This window comes from Hylobates moloch, unplaced genomic scaffold (genome assembly GCF_009828535.3).
Source record: "Hylobates moloch isolate HMO894 unplaced genomic scaffold, HMol_V3 SCAFFOLD_8, whole genome shotgun sequence".
Taxonomy (NCBI): Eukaryota; Metazoa; Chordata; class Mammalia; order Primates; family Hylobatidae; genus Hylobates; species Hylobates moloch.
The window spans coordinates 3,742,849-3,764,525 of NW_026652283.1; the positions used below are offsets into that span (position 1 = coordinate 3,742,849).

Consider the following 21,677-nt stretch of genomic DNA (forward strand, 5'->3'; position numbering starts at 1 on the left):
GTGGCAGTGCAGAGAGAGGAGGGATAGGGACAGATTCAAGAGACAGAGTGTGATGACAGCTGAACATGGGTACTGAGCTGGCAGAGGTATCTAGGATGACTCCATGACATCTAGCTTCCGAGGTTAGGTAGATGGGTGACATTATTTGGCCAGATTGGAAATTCTACAGGAAGAACAAGTTCATCAAGGAAGAGAATTAGTTCCACTTGGAAATGTTCAGCTTGAGGTTTCATGGGACGTCGGGGTGGGGCATTTAGGACGCAGTGAGAAAAAGATCTGGTGCGCAGGAGTGGGGCCAGGGCTAGACATATAGGTGTGGGATTCGCCAGTTGAAATACATGAGGGTTGAAGCCACAGACATAATTAAGGCTGCTCACAGACTGTGCAGAGGGAGCAGGAAAAAGCTGAGGGCTAGAATCAGGCAGGACACTAACATTTAAGGGACACTAAGAGCACGTCAGCCAAGGAGGCTCAGAAGCAGTGCTTAGAGAGAAAGCAAAGGAGATAATGTTGTCTCAAAACCAAAGGATGAGAAAAGATGGAGAACGTTTAAAGAACTAGAGGTTGACAGCAGGTTCAAATGTTGTAGACATGTCAGACATTCCAGAGAAGAAACCCTGGACTTATCAATGAGGAGGCCATGGGTGAACTCAGTAATAGCAGTCCCAGTGGAGGGATGGAAGCAGAAGCCACATTCATTCACAGATGCATTCTCCAATAAGCAACAGCTACCATGGGCCAGGCTTTGTGCTTTGTGCTGGGATAGGGTGATGAACTCAGCCCTTACCAGGTAGTGGAGAGGGGAGAAAGTGGACAGAAATCACAACAATGATTACAGGATCACAATTGGGGTAAGTGCTCTGATGAAGACATACAGAGGGCTTGCTATAGGGAACCGAAAGCAACAAGACCAACACAGAAGTTGAAAGGAAATTACATTTATGTTGGGTCCACAGGGTGAATAGGAGCAACCCAAGGAAAGGTGAGTGGGAAGCATGTTAAGGAGGACAGCGGGCATAAATAGCCTCAGGTAGAACAAGCTTTTTGTGTGTTCAAGAAATGGAAGGAAACCAGGGTGGCTAGAACAATCCTAATGTGGAAGAGAGTGGTAGGAGATGAGGCTGAAGAGTAGGACTCGATGGGCCAGGTTAGAGATTTGGGACTTTATCCCAACAAGCCAGAGGAAATCATTAAAGTTAAAATCTAAAAGGTTGGGAGAGACATGATCTGATTTGCATTTTTAAAAAGATGACTTTGGCTGCTTGTGGGGAATGAAATTGGAAGAGGAGGGATATGGAGTGGATACATGGAGGCTGGTTGGGGGAATCATTACAGCCCAGGCAAGAGATGGCAACATCTTGGACCAAGGCGATGGCAGCAGAAGTAGGCACACGTGAAGAGATTCTAGAGCTATTTAGAGGTGGAATCAAGAGGACTGGGTGGTCAATGGGATGTAGTAAGTGGGGGGAAGGAGCAATTGAGGCCAGCATGGACTCTGTGGTCCCCTCTGCATCTATTCTTGGATACTCCCACAAGGCCACTGGGATGGAAGAACACATATCCTTTGAATTCCAAGGCATCAAGTCCTACTGGCTTTTGTAGGGCTCAGATCAGAACTAGAGGACAAGTCCCACCAAGCCTTCCTCTCCTAAAGGAGCCTCTCATTGATAAAATGATGTCTTCTAAACAGGCCTCCTGAAAATCTCCTCACTTTGTTTGGTGACACTCCTTCTGGTGTCATGTCCTGTGGGGTGGGGTGCCAGGCTGGCCAAGCCCCATGGCAAGTGGCTTCTCATCACAACACCCTATGCACTCTCCAGGGCATTCATAAAGTGCATTCAGTACATGTGGGCAATTCTAGGCTCCTAATGCCAATCTCCATCTGACCAGTTTCCCCCTCTCCTAATTTTGTCAATTTTCCAACAACATGCTAGATTTCTATTTTCATCATTATGGCAGGCTAAGCACCTAGATGGACCTTGCCACTAGAAACTACTAAAAAGTCTTATATAATTTTTTTTTAATTTCCAAAAGCACTGATGGACTGACAAGAAAGGAAGGAATTCATGGGCCAGGGGCTTCTTTAGATAATATATATCCAGATACTGACCTAAAAATGACTGTAATGTATTCAAAGAAATTAAAGCCAAGCTTGAAGATTATGTGCAGGAGACAAAAAGTCATGAGGAATAACCAAGAAGTTTTGAAGAATGAACCAAAGAGAATGTTTAGAAATAAAAAATAATAATAATTGAAATTTCAAACTGTGGATAGACTTAAGAGCAGATTAGATACAGTTTGAGAAAGAGACAGTAAACTGGAAGCTGGGTCAATAATAAATTAACCAAAATGCAGCACAAAAAGACAAAGACACTGAAAATATGAAAGAGAACTTAAGAGACATGAAAAAGAGTCTAACATACATCTGTCTGGAGTTTCAGAAGGAGAAGGAAGAGAATATTTAAACAGGTAATGACTAAGAATTTTCTAAAGTGATGAAAGATACCAAGACACATATTCAAGAATTCCAAGAAGAATAAATAAAAAGAAATCCATAAGCAGACACATCTCAGTGAGGCTTTAGACCACCAAAGACAAAGAGGTGTCTTAAAAGCAGCACAAAGAAAAGAGAAATTACCTTCAAGGGATTAACGGGTTATTTCTCATCAGTGACGAACAAGACAGAAGGCAGTGGTAAAATACCTTCAACATGCTAGAAGCAGGTGACTGTCTTCTGAGAATTCTATACTTTAAAAGATATCCTTTAAGAACAAGAGAAATAAAGATGTTATCTGACAAAAAAAACCTGGGAATCGGCCACATGGAGACTCTCACTGAAAATGAAAATTTTAAAAGATGGACATCAAACAGAAACAGACAGAATCTAGGTGAAAGATCTGAGATTAAGGAAGAAATGAAAAACAAAGAAGCTGAAAATGGATTTTCTCAGTGTGTTGTTGAAAAAATTACAGATTGGTAGTCAGGCATGCTTATACTGGTATCTTGCTGCCATCTCTTGCTATCTGAGAAACTTGAATCAAATTACTTAATCTCTAGAGGTCTTGATTTCTTCATCTTAAAAATTTATCTAACAGTGTCACTTATACGATCATTGTTTTCAGGAATAAATGAGCAAATACCTACGAATGCTCCCAGCATAGCTTCTGTATCTGGAAGGTGTAAAATAAATGTTAATTTCTTATCCCTTTTAAAATTAATGAATACATTTTAAAAATAAGATATTGCTAGCAACAAAGAATGAGTCCCTTTGCTTCAGTTCTAAGATAAAATTCTGGCACTGTTTCAAATTGTACAAATATGAACTGGTGTTCAGCAGTTATTTTCATCTTTCCAGTATCAAGCCTAAGATCTTTTGAACAAAATATTCATGATTTCTTTATTTAACAAATATTGGCTGGGCACAGTGGCTCATGCCTATAATCCCAGCACTTTGGGAGACCGAGGTGGGCGGATCACGAGGTCAGGAGTTTGCGACCAGCCTGGTCAACATGGTGAAACGCTGTCTCTACTACAAATACAAAAATTAGCCGGGCATGGAGGTGCGTACCTGTAATCCCAGCTACTCAGGAGGCTGAAGCAGGAGAATCGCTTGAACTAGGGAGTCGGAGGTTGCAGTGAGCTGAGATTGCGCCACAGCACTCCAGCCTGGCGACAGAGCAAGACTCCGTCTCAAAAAAAAAAAAAAAAAAAATTGCATGCATACACACAAGCCCCAGGGATATACCCCAGATTCTAGATGAACTCACAATTTTAAAATAATTTGTGGTCACGTTGTTATGAGGTTATGAAATAGATGCTGGTCCATCTGTGGTGCAAAACGACATATCCTGCCCATCCTCTTTCCTCACATCCTTGTCCAGGGCTCTCCTTTCAACTAGGAGTTGGGGACACACAAATGATCCCTCTGCAGCTTCTGCTACCCCAATCCCCATGCTGGAGAACCCCTCAGCTTCTTCCATGACCCTACTCTCAGTTTGATTAGGGAATGAAAAAGGAGAGGAAAGCCGAAGTTAATAAAAGGTAGCTAAGAAAAGTTAGCTTATTCTTCTTTAGAGTCTCTGCCCAATTTTTATTTGGCAACACTTCAGGGGAAACAGATAAAGTCAGAGTGAATCTTTCCTTGATAGTGTCAAGGAAACAAAAAGCACTGATCCTGAAGTTCTAAGTTCTGCGTCCTGGGGTGGCGTCCTTACTTGGCATTTGCAACTTACATGTCCTTGGGCAAGCCACTTAACCCCTCTTATTTATGAGGCAATAATTATATCATATTTGTAGAGCATTTTGCAATGTACTAAGTGCCTCCACAGTCATAATTTTATTTAATATGCTTAGCCAAGTGTATAACACTCAGTACTAATAGCTTACTGCGTTGCTATACACATTTGAAAGCAGAGTCTGTGGGTTGCTGTGTGAATTGCAAACACCTTCATCAACAGAAAGATCATCTCCGTGTACATAATTTAACCCATTACGGTTATTGAGTGCTCTGCAGTCAAGTGCCTGGATTTGAATTCTGGTTTTACATTAACTAGCCATGTGACCTCGAGCAAGTTGCTTAGCTACTTTATAAGCCTCAGTTTCCTCACCTTTAAGTTAAGGAAAATAATAATTGTACTAGCTTGTAGTGCAGAGGTTTGCACATGGTAGGCTCTCCGTGAGAGGTGACTTGAATTTACACCAAGTTGAGTTGACAGCTGTCTCACCACACATATGTACTCAAGAACACCCACCCTCCTTCTTCCTTTTTTCTCCGTGGTTGCCTCCACCCTCTACATCCCTAGGCAAATATTTGCAAAGGGAGGGCAGAAGCTCCAGATAGCAGGACACACCCAGAATGACTTTCTTAAAAGTAACAAAGCCTCTTTTTCCCATTTTCCACTTTCTGTAGGCTTTAGTTCCCACTCTGTTTCAGAAGCATCTCCACGCTGTTTTGGTTGGAAACATAGCCCAGACTTCCGAGGGTCCCAGTCAGCCTGGACCCCTTCCTACTTCCTCCTGAGGGTCTTGATGTGACAGGCTGGAGAGCTCTGGACTATGGGGCACCAGCTGAGCCTCAATCACCTAACTGAATTGTGCAGTTCACCTGTTTGATAAAAATCACTGATGACTGAGCCAACGCTAAACGGATCTATTATAATAAGAAGCAAAGGTTAATTTCGGCCAAACTGATGAACGAATGGAAAATACTTTGCTGCACAAAAATAAGCAACCTCAATTTAAAAGGCTTTATGTTCACAAAGGACTTTCATATTTTCACTGTTTAATTCCATCCTTATAAATTCCCTAAGGAACACGAAGGGCAGCTCTTTTATAGATGAGGCAACTGAGGCCCACAGAGAGCGAGTGGTGAAGCTGAACATAAAACACGCTCTTCCTCCCTCACACCCGATGCTGCTGCCTGGCACAGCTTCCCCATCTGAGCTTTCTGACTTTCCTGTCTGCCCGCTTCCAGCTTCTGTGGACCAGGTCCTAAAGGAACAGCATTAGGAGTCACATCACATTGGCATTTGCATTCAGAATGGGACAGGGCAGGAGGATGGGAGACACGGCTTAGTCACTCAACTTACATCTTACTCCACAAAAAGAAAACGCACCCTCGAGAGCTCCAATTAGGCCCAATCAGCCTGGAGTTCACAGGCTAACTGCCTGCAGCAATGAAGTGGGCACATGTGTCCTCTCAGTGGGGGCAAGACAGTCACCCGTGACTGTCACTCTGCTAGTTAACATTTCTCTCCAAGGCGCCTCTGAGACAGCCCAGCCATTTCACAGGTTGCAGACAGAGACTGTGTGGCTGCTGGGGTTGAATGCACATGTGAGGTTGGGACAGGGAGGGCTGGACTAACCACCGTTACCCAGGCCTAGGACATGGCTAAATCGTGAACAGCTGCCTTTGGCTCTATAACCAGGACTGAAAAGAAATCAGGCAGCAGGCAGGAAAGAATTCAATAGTGGGCCTGTTGGTGAAAGAGTTACCATCTGGGCATCGCTCATTCTGTTTTGCTTGGCTTTTTCCTGGTGGATAACCAGATAAGGAGAGGGTGAGTCTCTGAGGGTGATCCCATCTTCTTCCACTCTGTAGCTCTCCGGCACCTTCTACAGGGTTCCGAATGCCATCTCCATCCTAATGGGACACAGTCCACGTCATATGTGCCCAAATCCGTGCTGATTCTAGAAACCTTCCAGAGCACATGCAGAGGCAGGGCCAGCTGTGCTAGGTTCTATTTGACAACATCCCTGTCTAGACGAAGGAGGAAGGATCAAAAAGTCCAGAATTGAATCCTGGCTCCCTGCTGGGAGAAATCTCACTTCCTCCTAGATTATAAACTCGTCAGTGAAGGCCAGCAGGAGGAGAGTGTGACCCTTACAAATACTGGTAGGCACATTCTACAGCCTGGCCGGAACGTCACTGGTTTAATTTCCATAAGAATGACCCCCAGACACTGTCTATAAGATGGACAGAAGGACACTCATGGAACAGTCCTCCCAGGACTTCCTGCCACCACTTACCTGCTGAATTCTACCATCTTTGAAGACAAAGCTCAGTTCCCACCTACTTGGCTAAGCCCTCTCCAAGGCCCAGTTTCGTTTCAGAGCACATTCATTCTGTCCCATCTCCTTGGCAAAAGTTATACATGCTATCTGGGGAGGTCAGCTCTCTCTGCACTTGTGTCTGGTCAAAAGAAATATTGTGTCCCTTTTTCTTTTTCCTAGTACAAAGCACTTCGTACAGTAGGTGTTCAACAAGTACATATTAATCCATTTTGTTTTTTGTTTTATTGGCATTAAATCACTACAGTGTAACCCCTGAAGTGTCAGAAAATTCAGATGTGGTGTGTGTTATAATCTAACTGCTATTGAGTACAAATTAGAACTTTTCATTCTATTTCAAACTTCTGTAAATAGGGCTTGTACATGTTTTAAAAATACGTTTAGTGTGCGATGTGTGACTACGTAATGGAAGCCGAGTAACTTTTCTTTTTTCATTGACACTCATTTTACCTGGCAGTTCCTTTTTGTGTCTCTGGTTCGGGTTCAAGCTGCAGTTCAATGCACTAAAATTGCATTCATTAAAAAGCAGTACTATATCAGACTTTTAAACTGGCCTTTTCCATCCCTATATTTCTGGATGGCCTGTGCCTGAGGCAGCTCACCTGGTATGGCGTCGGCGACTTCTGGCTCCCATTTTACAGGCGTGTGGAGAGAGCTCTGTTATGAAGCAGACCCTGCAACCCAAAGGGTCGGCCCTTTGTAGGAAGCCAGTCAGGCACAGGGGGATCAACAGCCTGGGGGAGGTGTCCATGGTGCAGGTGTCTATACCAGGACTAGGTATCTGGTGTGAACCCGCACAAGTTGTTGAACCTCTCTGAGCCTCAGTTTCCTCAACTGTAAAAAGGACATGGTAAGACCTATATCAGAAAATGCCTGGCACATGGCAGGCATTTGACAAATTATCTTATTATGAAGCATGCGGCCCACGCAGAGGTTTGTTGAATGCCTTGCTCTTTCCCCAGCTGACTTCATTCCCAGAGTTAAGCCACATCAGAACCCTGTGCCCCAAAGAAAGTTCAACCCAAAAATCTGAGTTCTGAGACACACAGTAGGGGCTTGCAGTCCATGGGGAGGATAACGACGAGCAATAGGAAATGTGACAGAGGACACATCACAGAAGATGTGTCAGATGCCAGAAAGAATGCTCGCTGGGGAAATAGCAAATACACTCTGTAGTATTTGTGGCCAGGACAACTACAGCCTAGGAACAAACTGTGTCCTGAGTAAACGCGGAATCAAGCTGTGGTGAGATACCAAGAGGGGACCGAAAAGCAAAACAGATCATGACCAAGAACGGGAGCTGAGACGGTGACCAAACCCCTGCTAGCCAGAGAACGTGCACCAATTCTCCGCCTTGGGAGGAATCCACGGTCAAAGCTAAACTCACACTTTTATAGTATGTGTGTAATTAGTTGAAAAGCTTAATTTAACAGTTTGGTAAATTCCATTAGCAGTTTATCTGTGGTATGTCATGAAGCTATTTTTAAGTGAATCCTTTTTGGCTAAAGGCCCCATTGAAGAATCCTAATGGAACATGGTTCACATAATACAAACCCAGATCCGTGCAGATTCTAGAAACCTTCTCGAGTAGACACTAACGTGCCCAGGCAGGGAAGCTGTGCTTGACTCTGTACAATGACCCCCCTGTCTAGATGAAGCAGGAGGAATCAGAGAATCCAGAATCGAGTCCCAGCTCTGAAATTACGCCACCTTGGGTATGTTACTTACATCCGTGGTGCTCAGTTTCCTCATCTGGAAAGGGTGGGTGAGCATACTACCTTATAGGACCCTGGGGAGAAATATACAAGGTTCTGTACAAAGTACTTAGCCCACAGGAGGGCAGTCTCACAGAAGCGCTTTTGATTGAAGCAGATAATTTTTTTTTAAACCCAAACAAACAGAAAGGAATAAGAGAGTAACAGCAGCAGAAAGATTACCCAAGTTGACAGGACACCTGATGGTGAGGCCATTGTGCAGAGAGGAAACTGAGACGGTATCACTGTATGATTTCCTGGAGCCACAGTTAAAACCAAACCTTCTCAAACTCCATCAGTTTGAGAAGATGAAACAATTAGCAATGTGAATACTTACTGCCACTGCGCAGTACACTTAAAATGGTTAAAATGATACATTTTATGTTATGTATATTTTATCACAATGAAACAGTGAAGATCCAAAAACAAACAAAAAACCTTAAACCTCAACTCTCTGCCCACTGAAGACAGTACAATAAAAATAACATAGAGAAGAGTTAGATGGCCTTCCCTCTGTGGGATTCCGTAGGGAAGGCAGTGTCCATGCACCTGGATGCCACACCAAAGGCCCTGTGAGTCAAGATCTCCGTCCTGTGGATGATCTGTATCTGGGGTGTCTATTTAATCCAAACTCCCAGAAAACCCGAAAACCAAAAAGCCACCGCAGGCCATGGCACCACTGAAAGATCTAGAGGTTCTTCTGCTGAACAATGTGTTATTCCTCATAGTATCTCCCCAATGGCAATTTCTGACCATGATTCAGATGACACTACCCACAGAAACGAACTTCCAAGAACTTCTCCTGCCCTCACTCCCACTGTGTCCTCCTCTGGGGGTGGTGGCGCTGCTGCTGTCTTGCTCAGAAAACTTGCCTTGGGAAGAAAGCCTCTAAAATTTCAGCCCCGCTCAGGTTAAGAAATAGTAGCTTTGGGCCGGCCATGGTGGTTTACACCTATAATCCCAGCACTTTGGGAGGCCAAGGCAGGTGGATCATTTGAGGTCAGGAGTTTGAGACCAGCCTGGCCAACATGGAGAAACCCCGTCTCTACTAAAAATACAAAAATTAGCCAGGCGTGGTGGCGCATGCCTGTAATCCCAGCTACTCAGGAGGCTGAGGCAGGAGAATCGCTTGAACCCGGGAGGCAGTGGTTGCAGTGAGCCGAGATCGCACCATTGCACTCCAGCCTGGGCAACAAGAGCAAAACTCCGTCTCAAAAAAGAAAGAAAAGAGAAGAGAAAAGGAGAAAAAAGGGGAGAGGAGAGGAGAGGAGAGGAGGGGAGGGGGGGGGAGGGGGGGGGGGGGGAGGGGTGGGGAGGGGAGGAGGGAAGGGGAGGGGAGGGGAGAAGAGAAGAGAAAAGAAGAGAAGAGAAGAGAAAAGAGAAAAGAAAAGAAAAGAAAAGAAAGAAGAAAAGAAAAAAGAAAAATAGAATATTTGACAAACCATCTCATTCCCCACAGGAAAACAAAACCTGGCTGAAGGCAGGAGGTGTCTCTCTGGCAAGTGTCTCTCATCCCCCTTCTCCCGACCTCCCTAACCCCATTCATGTCTTCAGAAGGGCATGGCCCTGCCGAGGGGGTGAAAGGCTGTCCTGTGCCCGAGGGCCCTGCGCTGTAAGTGCTTCCCAGCCTGGGCTATACTTCTAGGTGAAGCTCAAATCCTACCTCCTCTCTAAAGCCATGAGAAATATACTTCACTCACTTGCCTGTAAACACTAACATCATTGGTTACTTTTTATATCATCTCCTGCTATGAGCCAAATTATGTCCCCCCAACAATTCATATGTTGAAGCCCTAACCCCCAATGTGATGGTATTTGGAGGTGAGGCCTTTAGGAGGTGATTAGGTTTAGATGAAGTCATGAGGGTGGGGCCCTCATGATGGGATTAGCGCCCTTATAAGAAGAGACACCAGAGAGCCAGCTCTCTCTCTCTCTCCCTCCCTCTCTCCCTCTCTCTCTCTCTCTCTCCCTATCTCTCTCTCCTCTCTCTCCCTTGCCCTTCTCCTCTGCCCTCCCTCTCCCTTCTTCCTCTCCCATTTTCTCCCTCTCCCTGCCATGTGAGGACACAAAAAGAAAGTGGCTTTCTGCAAGCCAAGGAGAGAAACTTCACCCACCAAACTGGCACCATGATCTTAGACTTCCAGCCTCCAGAACTGTGAGAAAATAAATTTTGGTTGTCCAAGCCACCCAGTCTGTGATATTTTGTTCTGTCTGCCAGGACAAAGACATCCCCCCAAAGGGACTGTGCATGCCTGCTGCACAGACCACCCCTCTCTCCTTAGACCCTGTAGGACCCTTTGCTGGCACAGCAGGCACTTAGCATGCATGCAAGCTAATTAGGTGAGAGACTCTGCCTCTGCCTCCTGGAGAATTTCAGTCTAGGACAAGCACAACAACAAGCTGTGAAGGACCAACAAGGGAAGAAGTATATCTCAACAAGTTAGTTGAGAAGGACCAACAACGGGAGGAGTACACCCTTAGCATGGAACTCGACCACAAGCTCTCGACACAGGTAATGTCACCATGACCCATGGGGTCACGTGTGCGTGGACCATGTGCTTCCTCACATCCCTTAATTCACCTGACATGGATCAACAGGTAACTCCTGTATTCTCAACTTCAATGAAGACAAAAGAAACTCAGGTTGAAAGGGCTAATCCTAAAGACACATGACTGGTTAGAGTCAGAACCCAGGCTCTACACTAAGCATTCAGAGGCGGCAGGCTGTGGAATGCTTGAGGACTTGGCCCTAGAACCAGATTGCCTGGGTTCAAATCCCAGCTCAGCCTCTTATCAGCTGTGTGATCCTTTGAAAAGTTACTCAGCCTCTTGAAACAGATGAGGAAGCCATCTACCTCATCTATAAAATAGGGGGAATGATGATAACAGTGCCTATTTCATAAAACTGTTACAAAGATGAGTTCATTTATGCCAAACTCTCAGCCATGCCTGGTATATTCCTGTGCATCAACCCTGAGGTGCAGTGGAAAGAGGGTCCCTGGAGTTCCGTCTTTGGTCAAGGTGGGGCTGCAGGAAATTGGCCTCCCTCCCGCATCAGCACCAATCCAACCCTCTATCCCAGTGGGTGAAGGTATATGGTTATGTGCAGTGGACAATGTGGCAAAGCTCCATCCATTTACCAAGAGAACTCTGATGGAATACAAATCCCGGAGCTCAATGCTGAGCAGTCTTTAAAGTAAATAAAGTGAAAATAAACCAATCGCCCAGGTAATAGAAGATTTTCCTCTTGTCTGCACTGGTAATTGGGTCATTGTAGCCAACCTCCCACGTCCCCTGGTGCTGCTGTGAGTTAAAAAGGGAGTAAAGGAAGCTGTCTGGCCAGAAACACGAATGCAGGTTCCAGGAGGAGGGCAGCCACACCCGCTGGTTCCAGCTTGTCCTGGTGCACCTGTAGCACGTGTGCTACGTCTTGCCCTTCTCACCTTTCCTCTAACTAAGCCCAAAGGGCACAGAGGTCCACAGGCTCCGGGGTACACTACAAGCACAGGGCTGGGTGTTAAGCCTATCCAACCTCACTGCTGGAACTTGCTTCAGTAAAACACCGTTTCCACTTTCCCACAAGTTCTCAGGCCCAGCCTCACATTTTTCCACCCCCAGGCAGAGCAGCTGTATTGTGTGAATAAGGGATCTTCAGCACAGATGGGGTAGGGACAGAGGCCCTTGGAATCTGAATCACAAGGGGAAGCTTGCCTGCTCCTACCTCCCTGCATCTTCTAGAAACACCTGGAGCATCACCCAGAGTCAGACTCCACCCACCATAGAGCCTGCTGCCCTATAAGTGCCTCCCTTGGCCAGCCCCATCTGGGATGTGTCAACAAACAGACAAGGGAAGAAAGTGTCCCGCTGGCATTCTGAGAAAGCCGGGGCTGGGAGCCAAAACACACCTACAAGGAGGTGTGTTTTGTCTCCTGAAGAATCTGTCACAAAAGAAAATTCTATAGCCCTCAAGATGGAAGAGGCCCTGGAGACAACTTTGTCATCACAGGGTGGCACCCTCTAGTTGCCCCAGGCAGATGAGATCCTAGAGGAACCCGTCCTTAACATTGAACTTCAAGAGGTCCTTCCTGTATCTAACTCAGCCTCCAGGGAAAGGGCAGAGCAGTTACAAGGCAAGGATGACTGAGAACTCCAAGACCTGAGACCAAGACTCAGCGCTGCGTGCAAGGTGTGGAGCCTGTAGAGGCTGAGAGTTGTCCTCCCCCTCGCCTCAGCCTGACTGCAAATTTGTTTGTCATCCGGATGACGTCATGCTAACTTGACCAGTTGGAGCAGCTGTGAGGGGAAATAGACCCCCAAAGGTCCCTCTGCTGAGTCGTGTGAGGGGAAGGGGGTATGTGTGTGGATGCTGTTGGTGAGTAGAGAGCCAATGGAGCATAACGCTTACAGTGCAGCCTCTGAAATAGCCAAGCTGCCTGAGTTCAAATCCTGCCTCTACCGTGTATTGGCTGTGTGACTGTAGACATGATACTGTGCCTCTCTCTTCCTCAGCTAACTTTTCTATAAAATGGGCATGATGGCAGTGCCTAGCCAATTGGGTTGTAGTGAGGCTTCCATAAGGGAATACATGGACAGCCCTTGGGCCATGCCTGGCACTTTCTGTGTATTGCTGTTGTGAAGGTGACCAGTTTGCCTGGGACATCCTGGCTATGCTTGTGGTCCCAGCATTGCTATGAATATTCCCTCTTTCACTCCCGGCAGTGCCCAAGGTTGGATGATGTATTATAAGAGTGACTCCCTTTGGCTTCTTCATGTCCACCTGGTTATCTCCCTACCTCATGCTGCCTCTGAGTACTGGGGAGCCAGGTTCCCAAAATGCAGGTCCCCAAAGTAGGCTCTGCTGATGCCACTGAGGTGTCTGCCCCACAAACTCAGCTTTTCCCCTTTCCCTTTTTCTCTGCCCCTTGTCTCTCCTCCTTCCTTGATCCTTACAGCCATCCTCTGCTTTCCTGCTTCCCTGTCCGTGCCTTAGGATTCTGCTGGTGCACACAGGCACCATCTGGCTTTATTGGGACCTCCCCCTGACCCTGCACCTGGACGGAACCCCTTATGGCTCTAACTAAACTGTGCCTTATCAAATTTCTCTCAGAGGAAAGGAAGCAATTTGAAAAGGCAAAGCCATGACCAATAGATGGATGAGTGGAACAATGTGCCGGTTTTAGTTGTTGTTGTTGTTGTTGTTGTTTCTTTGTGTGTGTGTGTGTGTGTGTGTGTTGTGTTGGTAGGAACAAAAAGTGTACCAGTTTGAAATGGTCCATTGAATGCTAGACCTGTCTATAAAACTGTCCCCAGGGCTATTTTTTTATTTTTTATTTTTTATTTTTGAAACGGAGTATCGCTCTTGTCACTCAGGCTGGAGTGCAACGGCGCAATCCCAGCTCACTGCAACCTCCGCCTCCCGGGTTCAACCAATTTTCCTGCTTGGCCTCCTGAATAGCTGGGATTACAGGTGCCTGCCACCATGCCCAGTTAATTTTTGTATTTTTAGTAGAAATGAGGTTTTGCCATGTTGACCAGGCTGGTCTCGAACTTCTGACCTCAGGTGATCCACCCGCCTCGGCCTCCAAAGTGCTGGGATTACAGGTGTGAGCCACCACACCTGGCTTCCAGGGCTATTTTTATAGGAAACCCTGGAGGCTCCTCTGCAAGACAGCGGCCTCCCTGTGTGTCAGTGGAGAAAGCAAAACCTCTGGAGCCCAAAGGCCTGGGCCCATTTCTGCCACTAACAGCTAACAAAGGACCATGATTTCGCAAAGACTCAGTTTCTCCATCCATAAAATAGGGCAGACTTGTGTCTAGAACACCGTGATTCTATGACATTGTAAGAGGCCCTGGACCTGCTCTTAGGATCCTGAATTCTGCAATATTCTGCAATATTTGGCAATTGCATCTTTTAGCTCTTCTGTAGGGGAAACATACGAGGGAAACAGGGCCTTGGAAAATATAAAATCTGAACTAATTCTCACCTAAGGTATCATGGCAAGTGCCTGAGTCCTCTGTGCATTGCAACAGAATAGACACTATTTTGTGTGGAAGAAAAGCAAGAGAGTGATGTGAACTCAGTGGGTGATTAGCCAGTCCCTGAGGAATCCCTCACTAGTTCTCCCCCAGCCTAGCTTCTCTCAGCTGCATTGCCAGTACCCAGGCAGCCTGCAGATTCAACTCTCCCTCCCCACAACAGGTTCAGCAAACCACTGTGACAAGGAGCCCCAAGGCAGAATGGATGGCTACTGCAGCCACTGCCCCAGTGCTGGGGCCTGCCTTCTGCAGGCTCACCACAGCCTGACGCATCTCCAATCACCCCCCACACCTGGGGTTCCATCTCTGTCAGTGGCATCACCAGCCACTCCAACTCTGAAACCCAAATCGCCATCATCTTGGTCTCTTCTGCTCTAGTCCCTGACATTTATTCAGTTACCAGATTGCATCTACTTCATTGTTCTCTGGGTTAAAATCTCCATCCCACCACTTGTTTTCTGTATGACCTTGGATAAACCACTTAACCTCTCTCTCAGTTTCCTCCTCTACAATATGGAACAATCATAGCAATCTCCTCATGAGGTTGTCAGGAGGATTAAACGAGACTAAACGTGAAAATCTCCTACCACAGGCCTGGCACATAGCAGATGACTTTTCCCCCACCCCCAAGCCTTTTAGCCCCTTCCTGTCCACTCCCACCAGCCCTGTTCAACCCCTCATGGTCACTGCAATGGGCTTCTTCCCAGGTTCTCTTCCCAAAGCTTCCTCCACTGCAGCACATCCCATACCCAGCTGCAGATGACATGTTCTTCTGAACCCAGTTCCAGGTACATCACTTCCCTTCTTAGAAACCATCGAAATATCCCTCGGCTTAATAATGAAGTTTCTAGACCCGTAACACTCCAAGCCTCTGCCATCTCTCCCAGGCAGCACTCCTCACCGGATTGTCCACTACATTATTCCTTGCTCCTCAGGTGCAACCCACCTTCATGGCTTTGCTCAGCCGTCCTTCCCCAAGATGCCCAGACCCAGCCTCCTATTCAAGGCCCGGCCTCAGTGCCACATCCAGGATGCCCTCTGCGAGTCACTCCTTCCAGAAGTAACTTCCCTCCTCCAAACTCCCTCTACACGCTTTATAGTATAGAACTGAGAGGTGACAGGACCTCGGAAGCCTTACATGAAGCCTCTCACTTATCACTCAAAAACTGTGCATAAAGTAGCTCTTATGGGCAAATACTAAACCGTGAGGTTGTGCATGTTAATTTCACCTGAAAAGGGGCATGAACCCTGGACCCTCCAACAAAAATGCTGATTCCATGTGGAGCAAGCTGCCCTGATTTTATATCCCTATGCCCACATCCTTGAGAAAAAGACTCTTCAGTACATGCTGTTTTCTTCCACAGACAAGGAACCCATCACCTCATGAGTTAGGTTCTTCTTCCTGACCCTCTGACCACCCTGGGGACTCCCACGGATTGGCCCTTTCTGTCCTCTTGAGTCACACAGAATGAATTCCTTTGAGACTCCTGGTGTGCTCCACACAGCCAAACAGGGCAGGTTCCCAAGCACTCTGTGTAAACAGATAAATGAACTCAGAGGGCTCTCCCACGTGGCAGGGTACATTCGCTGCATCCCGTGCATGCATGGGTGCACAGACACACACTCGCGCACACACACACACACACACACACACACGGACAGAGTCAGCACAAGGCCTCTGAGCCACACAGCCAGACCAGCACACGCTGGGGCCAGGGCGGAAGCCAAGCCCCAGCAGCCGCCCACTTCCTGACCTCCTTCCTCTGCTCTGAGAGGTTCTCTGTGTCTTTCTGAGTGTCTGTCTCGGTTCTTTGTTTCTAGGCATGGCAACAGTTGTGGATGCTGCCTGCGTGGCCAGGGCTCCTAGCAGCACTGACCTGCAAGGTAGGAGTTTTGGTTCTTAGACTTGAGACCTTGGGCAAGTCACTTTACCATTCTGAGCCTCAGTTTCCTCATATGTGAAACGAAGAGGCTGGATGAGGCTGGAGGGTTCCTAAGGTCCCTTCCTGACCAAAACCCTAGTGCTTCTCGGCTCTCCTCCAGTCCCGTTACCGAGTGACAGGGAGGGGAGCAAGGGCCAGGCCAGGCCTGGGGATGGCAGGGGAGCCAGCTATTCCCACCCAAAGGCACACAGCCTCCGTCCAGGCCCTCTGCGAATTCCATGTGCTGCACACACGCGCTCACACTTCGCAGCCGGCAGGAAGCGCCGCCCCACCGGGCTGCCCCGGGCGCCCACCCTCAACCTTCCTCCACATTACCTTGGGCGTGTAGGCTTCCCCGTGGACCTGCCCACGCCGCCCGCTCGGCTCTCAGCTGTCAAGCAGCCGCCTGCCCCGCCGCCTGCTCCGCCCGACTCTTTCCGCTCCGATCCGCGCAGGCTGGACCAGCCCCCCAGCAGGGCTGAACGGGAAGCGGCGCCCCCTGTGCGCCCTGCGGGACGTGCGCGCGCCAAGCGGTGGGGTCCGGGTCTGCAGGCGCGACCTGAGACTGCCAGGGAGCCTGGGTGGCGAGGGCGGGGCCGCTGCCGACTTAGCCTGCCTGACTGGTTGAGCTTCCTGGGTCCCTCTGCTCTCTAGGCCCCCTAGGCCCCTTGCCCCCATTCAGGTTCCCAAGGTGGGGCATCAGTCCGGCCCTTGCTGGCTCACTGGAGAGAAGGTGTCTGGGAGTGCACCCCCGAAAACCCGGCAACACCCCGGCGTCACTCCAGCTGTTATCTCTGGGAACAGAAACTAAAGGGGATCCTTATTCTTTATACTTTTCTGACTCTTCTATATATTCTACTGTGGGCATGAATCGTTCAAAACAAAACAAAACAAAACAAAACAAAACACCCAAAACCCAACACATATTTGTTAATAAAGCACTAAGTAAATCTTCAAAGGCCTCCCAAGGTGTTCAGGCTGCAGGATAACCCCTCAGCCTAGTGCACAAAGCAAGGCCCACCCTGCCCACTCTGGCCACAGCCTAATTTTCCAGCCTCACCCTCTCTCCCTCACACACACACACACACACGCAACAGTTCTGCTCTGGACACACTGGCTGTTGCCAAACACCAGCTGTTCTTCATGGCTGCTGGGAGTTCTTGCTTTTTGCCAGGAACACCCTCCCCTTTCATCTCTGCCTGTTGAAATCCTACTCATCCATCCAGGCCCCTCTGAAATGTCACCTTTTTGGAGAACCCTTCCCCAGACACTGCCCCTGCAGAGTGCCCCAGTTCTTTCCTGGTCGGCCCATCTTTCTGGTACTGGTTTATGCAGTAGCATCCCCCTCTCACACGCACTAAGCCCTATTCCATGGTGGAGAGAAACACATTAGCAGTTACTGAGCAGCTGTTGTAAATTACTCTGTGGAGTCCTTTCTTCTCCTTGCAGCTCAGCCAGCCACTAGCTCACCACCTCCCTCCAGCCTACCAGAGTTTTAGAAGGCTGTCAGGGGCTCTGAGGCCTGCCCTCTGGTGTGTCCCTACTGTGTGCCTTGGCTTTTCTGGCTCTGTCCTGGGTATGCTTCCCTGTGTCAACTCCCAAGGTCTGCAAGCTGGTGGCTTGCCCTTCTCTCAGCCCTATGTGAGGAAAGAAGGACCTTTCATTATCAGAATCCGTGAAGTGGAAGGGGCCTCAGAGATTATCCAATGTAAATGTAAAGCCTGCCCACCCATTTTACAGAGCAGAAAACTGTGACCAGAGAGATAAAGTCAGAGGCATCGGAGGTACCTGCCATTGTTATTGTTTTTAATAGTGTTAATACTTGCACGTTTAGATCGCCTTTCACTTCTAAAGCAATGCGTTGTCACTCATTTGCCCCTTACAGTCTCAGAGGTGTTATAGTGGTTAGGGTACAGACTCTGGAGGCCAAAGCCCTGGGTTTGAATCTCGATGCTCCAACTTGCAGCTACGTCCTTGGCAAGTTACTGGAACTTTCTCCATCAGTACAATGTGGATAGTAACAGCTCCTGCATCATGGGGTGTTCTACGAATCCAAATAAATGTGTATCTTTAAAGGGCTTAGAATAGCAGTAGGTGCATTAAAAATGCCAAATGTATTTGCTCTTATCAAATTTTTGTTATTGTTAATTCTATCACTTCATAGTTGAAATAATGGAGGCTCAGAAAGGCTGAGACTCATCCAAAAAATTGCTGCTTTGGGGGTGGTTTCTCACCAAACTCCATGCAGTCATCTTTGTCTCTGATACCATTCTGCTTCCTGTTCCCTTGTGTCTGAGTCTAACCACCTATTTAATAAGAAAGAAAAGCAACTGTCCTTTAGCCCATATCAGAATACCTAGACATTTCATGGTACAAACATTAACTACATCTTCTGGCTTCTATGGGGATGTCTCTGATTTGCTGGCATTTTCTTTAACAGAACACTACACCTCATGGTGTCCTTCAGAATCACAGAGACATCACATTAACTGCTGCAAGTTCAGCTTGTACATTTGTGCCTCTTTTACTCTTGGCCCATGGCAGAAAAGCGACGGGGAAAAGATGGTTCTTCCAATGTATGGATGTAGGAAACTGAGGCACAGGTGATATTCACTGACTGGCCCCAGGCTATGGAGCTAGCCTGGACCGCGGGAAGGATGAGGATCTCCACTTCTCTTTCCCCACAGCTACATGATTCAGTGTTGCAGGAGAAACCCAAACTCATTTATTCAATGAGGATTTATTGAGCACTCTCTAGGTGATGAATAAGACCTAGGCAAGACTGGCTTCCTGGGCATATGACCTATGAAGTCACATAGGCCAGAGGTCCCCAACCTTTTTGGAACCAGGAACCTGTTTCGTGGAAGACAATTTTTCCATGGACCAGGGGTGGGAGTGGGGGGTGGGAATGGTTTCAGGATAAAACTGTTCCACCTCAGATCATCAGGCATTAGTTAGATTCTCATAAGTGTGCAAACTAGATCCCTCACATGCACAGTTCACAATAGGGTTCACGGACCAGTACCCCATTACCGGTTCGTGGCCTAGGGGTTGGGGACCCCTGACATAGGCCACTCACTTAGAAGGGCTTCATACATAGTTTAATGCTCTCCTGTCACCTTCTTGAAATTCTTAACAATTTTTGAACAAGGGGCCATATAAGTTGTATTTTACACTGGACCATTCAAGTTGTACAGCTGGTCTGGACCTAGGCTCTTCCCTAGGAGCTCTGTTTCACAGGGAATCAGCCAGGGAGTTGAAATTACAGTTCAGTACGATGGGGGCTGTGACAGAGGCAGGGTAGCTGTGAAAGAAGGACAGGACCTCGGCCAGTATTCAGCTCACTTGGGTCATCCTCCCCAGCTGTGCAGCCTGCCCAGCCGCCAGTGACTTACCACTGTGCTCCTTGCTGGGAGGATGGCCTTGGTTTAGCACCAGGGCCTGCAGCCCCAGACAGCAGCTGCAAACCCGACCACCCTAAGAGGCCACTGCTAGGTCATGTCAACACCAGGAAATGTGTGTCACTGGAGCCCTAAGCTGTTCTCATGTCCTCCAACCCATACTTCCTGATCACCACACTGCCAGTGGACTCTAGTTTCCTCTGCCTGCCCAGACCCAGTCAACTTCCAGAAAAGGGCACACAAAGTGATCCACACTGAAAAGCAATTGGCAGACAAAACCTAATGGGCTATTCATCCAAAGGGCCCTTGGGTTTTATTAGAGGTATTTTGGTGTCCTCCTGGCCTGCATTCTGACATGTAATAAGCATCTCATGATAGTTGAGTGAACATACAAAAGGTAAATACATATGGCAAAGCCTGGAATTGGAATTGGCAGTTTGAAGGTCATTGGCCCAAGAACAGGGTATTTTCGGTTGTGTTCTGTTTTCTTTTCTTTTTTTTTTCTGGATGAGTGCTGGAAGCCCCAACACAATGATTTGGGAATAAATGGAAGTGAGGAATGGAGAAGTAAGGAGGTACCCCTCTCAAGGAGGCTGGCAGTAGAGGGGACAAATAATGTGAGAGAGGAACAGAAGAACCAAGCAGGAGACTGGGGAGGTTTCTAGACTGAGGTTAAGAATCTGATGAAGAGAGAAAGGATGAAGAGTGAGGAGGAGTCAATGGCTCTGGTCTAAGAAGATGCAGGAAGGACTGGCGAGCACAAGGGCTTAGGAGGAGCCCATAAGTCTCAGAAGCAGGGGGAGGAGGTAAAGATGAGTGAGGATGGGAGCAAGGCAGTGGGAGGAAAGTGGATGCAGAGCTCCCAGATCATGGTCTCTGTTTCCTCTATGGACCAGCAAAGTAGGTAATGGCTGGAGGGTCTGGGCTGATCGGTGGAGTGAGTAACATTTAGATGCTTGTGCTGTGAGTTGCTGCCTCCCCTGAGGTGGGGCAGGGAAGGGCCAGTGTCAGGGGTGGGGGTAGTAGAAAATTGGCTTGAAGGGCACAGGGACACTTCCAAGGAGGCGTGCTACCCTCTTCCAGAGTCACCTTGATGCTCCATGGTATCCTTCCTCCCGGCATCTGTAACTTCTTTGTTTTTTCTCGTTCACTTGCTGCTTTCAACTCTAACTTAAGCCCAGTTCCTGTTGTTGGTCCCCTTAGAGGAACAGTGAAAACATTCACTGTTCTAATACAGGAATCCCTCTGTTGTTCCTTCTTCCTTATTATGAATGGCAACAATTACAGAGTTTCCAACAGGTGGAGGCCAAAAACCAAACAGACTTTTCTATGTTGACTCTCTCAGGCTGCATACAGGATGGCAGCATCTGCCCCACCTCCCAGAGCCTCGCCAGCAAAGGCCAAATCAAACAGCGGCCTGGAGCAGAGGGCTGGCCAGCTCTACAGAGCCAGCGAACACCAGAGGGAAATCACCCTGGATCCATATCTTCCATCCTTTGCCTCTGTGAGCATGTTTGGGAAGGAGACATCTATGAGATTGCAGGAGCCAATTCAGGCTACATGCTTATAGCTGCAATTGAAAAATTAGGCTAGAATGCAGGGCCTCCCTGAAGATATTTCTGAAAATCATGTACTTCCTTTAAGGGATTTACAAATCTGGAGTCCTTCCAAAACAGGACAAGTAAGACATGAGCAGTGACTTTCTACTGTCCATCCAGCAGCCAACAATAGACTTAGTCATTCAGATGGAGCCGCAGAGGTACAGACCTGAGAGAGCTGGAAGTCATAGAGCCAATCCCATGTATTACTGATGAGGTAACTATGGCTCAGGGTGACTTGACCTATAAGCCACAAGCTTGTGGGTGACCACTCCAGGCCCTGAATGGAGGATTTCATTCCATTCCCCTGCCCCACAAGTGGCCTCTGAGAGACAGAGTACCTGATGCCACCTTATGTGGGATATTGTTTTTGCTATCACAAATTTCTGAATCCCC

At 47.6% G+C, this 21,677-nt stretch overlaps 1 protein-coding gene across 1 annotated transcript in view; it reads right to left on the reverse strand.

Annotated features, from left to right (window-relative positions):
• Nucleotides 1–16,726, reverse strand: part of CRACR2A (calcium release activated channel regulator 2A) — a 137,068-nt gene extending 120,342 nt beyond the window's left edge. Inside the window, exon 1 of the mRNA XM_032158998.2 lies at nt 16,619–16,726. The gene's annotated coding sequence lies outside the window, so the exon portion shown is untranslated. The remainder of the gene's footprint in view (nt 1–16,618) is intronic.
• Between the last annotated feature and the right edge of the window lie 4,951 nt (nt 16,727–21,677).